Source organism: Mauremys mutica, unplaced genomic scaffold, assembly GCF_020497125.1.
Source record: "Mauremys mutica isolate MM-2020 ecotype Southern unplaced genomic scaffold, ASM2049712v1 Super-Scaffold_100033, whole genome shotgun sequence".
In the NCBI taxonomy this organism is placed as follows: Eukaryota; Metazoa; Chordata; order Testudines; family Geoemydidae; genus Mauremys; species Mauremys mutica.
Genome location: NW_025423255.1, coordinates 5,523,439 through 5,531,846, shown reverse-complemented (window position 1 = coordinate 5,531,846; position 8,408 = coordinate 5,523,439). Strand labels below are relative to the sequence as shown.

Sequence of the window (8,408 nt, the reverse complement as noted above, 5' to 3'; positions counted from 1 at the left end):
TGATTGGCTGATTATAATGATGCTATCTCTAGATGTGTATCATTTTTGTAGTTGAAGTTATGAATATTGGTTCTATGCTGCCCATATTTCAAACTTGTGCTCTGCTTAAAGGAAACACCCCAGACAAGTTGGTGTCAGTTCTGCCTAGCCAGCTTGATGCAGGTTAGGCAAATGTGAGAACCACTACACTACAGAAACTCCATTACAGTGCCCTGCCCTGCCCTGCCCTCAAATTCCCTGCACTTTGGTGGTGCTCACCCTGGCACACACTGATGGGCGAACCTGGAGAAACTGGCAGCAGCTCTCTGATGGGTCAGCTGGAAGAACAGAGGACTGGAGCCAGGGATCAGGAAGTCGTCCTTACATCACCCTTGTGACTCTAGCTTGAAGGGGAGCTTCTTTTTCTTCCCCTTGCTGAGAAGCAGCAAGAGAAGAAAGAAAGGTCCTGTGGGCCAACTGGGTGCAGAAGCCAGTGCTGCCTTTTCCTGCAGTGAAGCCCAAAATGAAGGACTTGCATTGAGTAAAGACAGTGCTGTGTTTCCAGGAAAGAGCCCACTGCTCCAGAAAGAGGGATGAAACAGCCTGCCGAAGCCTGGGATTGAACTAGGGACCTTTAGATTTTCAGTCTAATGCTCTCCCACCTGAGCTACTTCAGCACCTGCAGGGGGCCTTCTTGGGCTGCTGCTTCTCACCTTGAAGTTTATTCTCCATAAACCATCTCTCTAGTCAACACTGGCCAATGCAAGACGGACATCGCTTGCTATTTTAGCACTTGGAAACGTCATCAACTAGTCTCTGGCTCTCTCAAATGCTGCGCTTCAGTTCATGGGGGAAAGGCGAGAGAAGCGACCTTTGAACAAAGGGCCTGGGGTTAACATCCTAACGCTGTCTGTCTCCGACTGTAACACTATTTAATACTGGCCCACCCTGTGCTGGTGAGTGCTCCATTTCTAGATGTTAGTACATTTCAGTTACTGTCAAAATTAAGTTTCTATATGCTTAAAGAAAATGATTTTTAATTTGCTTATATATGGCATGAATAAATACAGATTTACACATCCTAGCATGAACATTTATTGTCTTATATGATAGAGAAAATCATGCATCCAAACTGTGCATCAAAATCATGAAATGAGCTACAAATGCAATAAAAATAAGGTATTCAACGGTTTAACATATGGAGCGGGGCTGGGGGGCACTGAAGACACTTCTTGCCTGGGATGCCACTTGGTCTAGGGGAGGCCCTGTCAGGGAAAGCAGGAGCTAGTCTCACACGCCTATTTCCAGGCTGTAATCAGTGGGCGCCCTGCTCTTGGGGAGGGATCGCGGTAGCCCAGACTCAGGGCTGGAACAGGCCCCGGAGTGAGGGGTCGGCTGCCTGGTTTGCAGCGCTCTGATGTCTCAGACAATGTGTCTCTCCCAAAGCCTCAGATCTGTGTCCCCAGAAGGCTCCTGCGCTGCCTCCGCTCCTTTCACAGTCTATAGCAAGGAGCAGCAGCAAGGGTGAGGGATGAGCCATAGGCACTAGGTCGGGGGCAGAGGCTTCAGGAGGAAACCCAGCCCCCAGAGTAGAGGGGGATGGGAGGCTTTTTCTCTCTCCTTAGCCACGGGCTATAGCTCCGAGAGCTCTGTGAAATGCCTCCCCGCCCACAGCCTGGGGAAGGGGAAGGAGTCTCAGGTTCTAGCTCAGGGGAATGGAGTAACATTCAGGGGGATGCAACTGGGCCCGGGCCAGCCCCCATGGGGGTGGGGAGGAGGAGCCACCCAGCTCCACTCTTGGCTCCAGCCCCAGCTCTGGCCCCTGCCTCAGCCCCGGCCCCTGCCTCAGCCCCCTTACCCCTGTCTGTGTCCCTTCCCCCTTAGCTGCAGCGCCACTCCCAGCCATGACTCGGGGGGAGCATGGACAGGGGTGGGGGGCATGACCCTGAAGTGCTTTGGGACCACGGATCTCGGTGGTGGGACAAGGGTGTTTAATCTTGGCAGAGACCCCCAAATGGCAGGTGTGGCTGCTGTCGAGCTGCCTGGGCCCAGACAATGGCCACAAATTCTGTCTCCTAGCAACCGATGGCCGGGGCGCACCTGCTGCAAGAGGCCAGCTGGCTGGGAGGAGTCGGAGAACAAAGAACGAGCTGGAGGCCAGGTGAGCAGGTTACCAGGGAAACAGGACAAAGGACAGACGAGGGGCAAAGGGCCTGGCTGAGTCGGGCTGTTGGGAGCAAGGAGTCTGCTGGGTTTGGGGACTCGAGGGGAGAGCCCAGGCTCTGAGTTCGGGGTCTCCCGAAGATGGACGTTGCTGAATCTTCCTGCTTCCTGTGCGAACACAGAACTTTCCCAGGCTGGATCCCAGACCCCTAACGAACCTTCTGTTGTACAGCGCTGGCTGAGAGTCACTGGTGACTGTGGAAGTTGGGGGTGCAGGACTCCCCTTCGGGGGCGGGGGAGTGAGGCTTTCCGAGGTGTCCGATTCAGGTGGACTCACTGCAGGAAGCTCCTGGTGTGGAACAGGGGGGCTGAAAGGTCCAAGGTCAGTCCCAGGAGGGGCTGAAGCCAAGGAGGCTTCCCCCAGTGAGAGCGTCCCCTGGGGGTGTCACACTGAGGAGGCTCCTGCCTGGGTTTGACTCAGAGCTGTTCCAGAGCACGGAGCCTGTGTGCCCGTCACAGCCCCCCAGCATGTGACCTACAGGCTCCACTCTGGCAAAGCTCCCTGTAAATCAGAGACAAACTCCCCCCTTCTCCCAGTTACTCTCCCCTGCAGAGAACCCAGAGCAGCTCCTGCCTCGCTGGGTCTCCTGCCAGCCACAGCTGGCCAAGGAGCTGCCCGAGATGTTCCCCGGGGCTCTGGATTTATCATCTCGCAACGACTCGATTCAACTTGCTCAGGTTAGAAAGAAAGTTGGGTTTTTTTATTGTGAGCCTGAAAATTGCCTCCGGTGTGAAAGTCAGAGCGGGATTATTTCACGCTCATGCACCCTTATCACTATTGAAGGAGTAAAGGAACGTGCAAACCAATGAAGCCTTAACGTGTCATTTGCATCCTCAAGCCTTGTGCCTGTGTCAGGATCTCAAGGACAGACAGAAATGTTACCCGGTGTCAGGAGGAGAGAGGAAAGCACTTCCCCTCGTGTATTTCCCCAGGCTGTTGTGCAAGGCAGCAGAGGCACTTTACGGCATTTTCTGTCACTGATTTTTTTCATGTTGGTGTGGGAGGAAAGACTTAGACCTGCCCACTTTGTGACCCTGTGAATATGAAGTGACCAGATGATGAGTTAACAATGATGCTGTTGCTCAGGATTTGATTGGAATTAGAAAACAAAAAGCCCTTTAAGTGGAACTCTTGGGTGAATAGAATGAGCTGATTTATAGTCAGCCTTGAAAGGCAATAGACTGTTACATTGGGCAGAACAGCCTGGTTTGGTTGGTTGGTTGTTTTCCCTGATAAATTGCAGAGGGTTCAGAGAAGAGCCACAGGAATGATTAAAGGCTTGAGCAGGGAGAGGAGTTTAAAAACAAACCGAACGTTTCCTGCTCCTGCCGGCTGTGAGTGCTGAGGACATTTTCCTTCTCTACTCCAGGGTCTCTCTTCTGCCAGATTCCCAGCAAGTCAGGCCCCCTGCAGACTGTGGCAGAGCAGTTTGGTAATAGGCTGCAGCACTCACAATGTAAGAGTGCAGCTGCTGTAGCACCTTGACTGACCATGGGCTAAATCCTGCAGCCCTGGCAGCCCAGGATAACCTCCCACTGGTGGTGATGGGAATTCAGCCTTTGTAACGATCTGCTGGTACCTGAGCTCTCAGATGTGAATTAAACTGGGGGCAGACCCAGCTCTGTCCAAACAAGTGAAGGATGTAAGTGAAAGAGCAAAGCTGGCCCTGGGGAGCTGCTGCAGTCCCATCACCACAGCTGGAAGGGAACAGAGGGAAAACACCTGGAGCAGCACCGAGAAAAGGAAGTTTGTCAGTGAGATCAGTAGCAATAAATGTGAACTGAAGGAGTGATTTCTCCTCTGTGCCGACAGGTTTGAATTGTGTTACTTTACTGTGAGATAAAGCTTTACAATATCCTGCTCTAATTTCAGGATGGGTCTGTAACCATAATTAGTCTCTGTAGAAGTGGGACTTTCAAAATTCCCAAGGAATTTAAGGGGTGGGGTTCACGGTTGGTCACCTGAGGGCAGTGCAGTAGAGTTCAAACCAAAGACCAGAGAGGCGAGAACAGGGATTGTGGGACACCTCCCTTAGGCCAATCACAGCACTGTAATCGACCAGGGTGTCTACACTGGTACCGTGGCGCTGTAGCCCCGGGGTAGAAAGCTGTACGCCTCTCGTTGGGAATCCCTCTGATTTACCGTTTTTACAGAGGGTGAAATGACAATTTTTCCTATCCCTGCCCTGTTCCTGCTCTTTGTTATAGTTCAATATATTTTAAGTGAGAAAAATGGTAGTAAAAATATCTGCTCTCCAGCCCAACTTGAAGCAACATCAGAGCAACTGGGAATGAAACAATTTATTTCCAAAAGGGAAACTCAGTGACTAACAATGGCTTTGAAATGGGGGAACAGTATAACCGTGATGCTCAGGGTTTGTTTAGACTAGGAAAAGTGATGGAGTTTAGGTCAGGTCAAGGGGCAAGCTAATGCCAATCACTGCACCTGGGCTGCATCTGTTCTACAACTGTAATTGTCTTTTTACATCAAGATCATTAACTTGAGCAGCCAACGCCATGTACAGCCCTAGTGGATGTCAGGCAGAGATAGATTTTGCCTCAGTGTACCTTGTTGGGATCAAACCTCCAGGAGCTGATGAACATTCCTGGCTCAAAAGGAAAGGAGTTGATAGAAAAGATCACAGGACTGACCCCAAAGAAGGGTGAGCTGCAAAAGGCAGAAGCAGGTAACTGATCTGGGGGAGCTGAGAGACCACAGTGAAGATGGTGCGAAAATCACAATGTGGGAATTAGAAAATGTGATTTTTAAAAAAATTTTGCCCAGCCCTAGTCAAGAGATTTATTACAGTTCTCTCTCATGTGGATTTTCTGATGTCTGATAAGGACAGAGCTCTGATTGAAGCTTTTCCCGCACTCAGAGCATGTGTAGGGCGTCTCCCCTGTGTGGATTCTCTGATGTCTCATAAGGGCAGAGCTCCGCTTGAAGCTTTTCCCGCAATCAGAGCACGTGTAGGGTGTCTCCCCTGTGTGGATTCTCCTGTGTGTGCTCAGGACAGAGCTCTGATTGAAGCTTTTCCCACACTCAGAGCACGTGTAGGGCGTCTCCCCTGTGTGGATTCTCTGATGTGTGATAAGGTTTGAGCTCTGACTGAAGCTTTTCCCGCACTCAAAGCATGTGTAGGGTGTCTCCCCTGTGTGGATTCTCTGATGTCTGATAAGGGCAGAGCTCCACCTGAAGCTTTTCCCGCACTCAAAGCACATGTAGGGTGTCTCCCCTGTGTGGATTCTCTGATGTCTGATAAGGGCAGAGCTCCAATTGAAGCTTTTCCCGCACTCATGGCACATGTAGCGTGTGTCTTCCAAGTTAATTCTGTCACTTGAAATAAGATCTGAGTGGCTACTAAAGTTTTCCTCTGGCCTCTGCTGAGTCTCACAGGCTTTTGTTTTTTCTGGGAGTGCATAACTCCCGGAAACATTCCCTTTGGATCTTCCTGATAAAGTTCCATGTGGTTCTCCTTGCTCAGCATCTTCCTGCTGGGATTTCTCCATCTCGTTCTGACTCACCATCCCATCACCTGATGGGAGACAGAGAATCCAGACATAGATCACTCCCTTTGCCAGAAAGAAAGAAAATCTCAGAGAGAGGAATGGTAAAAGGGATGAACAATCCAAAATAAGTGTGGGAGAGATCAAACCTATCAGGTGCTGATTTTCCTCAAACCCTTCCACAGAGGAGAGAGGAAGGGATCAGTTTTGGTCTGCATCTCACGAGAACACTCGGGGGCAAGCGAGACTGGGGAGGGACCTGCTGCCAGTTGTCAGTCAGAATAGGAGGGAAGCCATGAGTGACATCTGCCATAATGATTCCACATCTGCAGGAGACAATCCTGAACTTGGAGAGCTCACAGGGTCTTTGTAGGGCATCCCAAATGTTTCCTGCATTCCCGCACAGTTGTTAAGTTGGTTTAACCAATTCCTCACCTGTGAAGGCAGCTCTTGGAAGCACTTCTTTCTCAGAGCCCTGGAGGTCTGGGACCCACGGCTCTTCCCCTCGTTCCAGCTGCGAGATCACATCAGGTTTGGAATTTGGAAACCCTACTGCAGGCAAAGAAAATGAGGGAGGTCAGTGGAATTTGTGGGATACTTGGCACAAAGAATATTCCATGGTTTTAACCCCCAGCTCATTTTTAAGCAGTAACATCTCAAGGCCAGCTTCCTTGGCTCCAAGTGGCAGGAGAGTTATTATTATTATAAATCATATGCATTACCTTAGTGCCTAAGGACCAACTAACAGTGGTTCCCCATTGTGCTCGGCAAAGTACAAACACAGAATAGTAGATGGCCCATGCCCTGAAGAATTTACAATCTGAATAGACAAGACAGACACAGAGTGGTGGAAGAGGTAGAACCCACTGTTAGAATAGAGATATTCAGGCCTGCCTGTAAAGTCTATAGTTTAAGAACTTAGGTGTATTTTTATCACTTAGCTACTTACAGGAGTATGAAAACAAAGAATCAAAATCACAGTCTGTATTTGTAAGGGCCTTCTCTTACTGTGACAGTCTGAGGCCTTGTTCTTAGGCTAAGGCCTTTGGCTAAGCAGCACGGGCAGCCATAAGCTGGGAAGCGAAGGGTCACATCCTCACATCCCAAACCAGTCACACTGAAAAAGACAGTTACTCACCGTTGTAACTGTTGTTCTTTGAGATGTGTTGCTCATATCCATTCCAGTTAGGTGCGCGCGCGCCGCATGCATGCTCGTCGGAAGATTTTTACCCTAGCAACACTCGGTGGGTCAGCTGGGTGCCCCCTGGAGTGGCGCCACTATGGCACTGGATATATACCCCTGCCAACCCATCCGCTCCTCCGTTCCTTCTTGCCGGCTACTCCGGCAGTGGGGAAGGAGGGCGGGTTTGGATGGATTGGAGCAACACATCTCGAAGAACAACAGTTACAACGGTGAGTAACCGTCTTTTCTTCTTCGAGTGATTGCTCATATCCATTCCAGTTAGGTGATTCCCAAGCCTTACCTAGGCGGTAGGGTCGGAGTGAGACGTCGCAGAATGCAAAACTGCTGAGCCAAAGGCTGCATCGTCTCTGGATTGTTGGACCAATGCGTAGTGTGAGGCAAAGGTGTGAATCGATGACCAGATAGCCGCCCTACATATTTCCTGGATGGGGACATGAGCCAGGAAGGCGGCAGAAGAGGCCTGTGCCCACATAGAATGGGCAGTGAGATGGCTAGCAGGAACGTGAGCCAGTTTGTAGCACGTTCTGATGCAGGATGTTAGCCAAGATGAGATCCATTGGGAAGAGACCAGCATGCCCTACATACGGTCTGCCACCGCTACAAAGAGCTGGGGTGAACGCCGGAAGGGTTTTGTTCTCTCTATATAAAAGGCGAGAGCCCTATGGACATCCAAAGTATGTAGTTGTTGTTCCCGGCGCGATGAGTGCGGCTTCAGGAAAAAAACTGGGAGGAAAATGTCTTGATTGACATGAAAAGCAGACACCACCTTAGGGAGGAAAGAGGGGTGTGGCCGCAGGTGTACCTTGTCCTTATGGAAGAGCGTATAAGGGGGATCAGCCGTCAAGGCACGAAGCTCCGAGACTCGCCTCGCCGAGGTGATAGCGACGAGGAAAGCCGTCTTCCATGAAAGGTAGAGCAGGGAACAGGTGGCCATAGGCTCGGAGGGGGCCCCCATAAGCTTGGTCAACACCAGGTTTAGATCCCAGGTGGGGGCTGGGCGACGGACTTGGGGGTACAACTGTTCCAGTCCCTTAAGGAACCTGGAAACCATGGGGTGAGAAAAAATTGAACAGTCACTTTCGCCTGGGTGGAAGGCGGAAATAGCTGCCAGATGAACCTTTATAGAAGAGACCGCCAGGCCCTGCTCGTTGAGGGACCAGAGGTAATCCAGGATAGTAGGGATAGAAACCTGCCCGGGGACCAAGTTACTCTGATCGCACCAGTGCGAGAAACGCTTCCACTTGGCGAGATAAGTCATCCTAGTGGAAGGCTTCCTACTTCCCAAGAGGACCTGTTGTACCGAAGCAGAGCAGCACAACTCCGATTGGTTCAACCACGCAGGAGCCATGCAGTGAGATGAAGAGACTGCAGGTCTGGGTGGTGAAGCCTGCCGAAGTCCTGTGTTATGAGGTCCGGCCACAGTGGCAGGGGGACCGCCACTGAGAGGTCAAACAACAGGATGTACCAGTGCTGCCTCAGCCATGCTGGAGCAATG

General features: G+C 50.9%; 1 non-coding gene across 1 annotated transcript; it reads right to left on the bottom strand.

Annotated features, from left to right (window-relative positions):
* Positions 1-583: 583 nt before the first annotated feature.
* Positions 584-656, bottom strand: TRNAF-GAA. The gene has a single exon. It is a non-coding gene; the product is annotated as a tRNA-Phe (tRNA).
* Between the last annotated feature and the right edge of the window lie 7,752 nt (positions 657-8,408).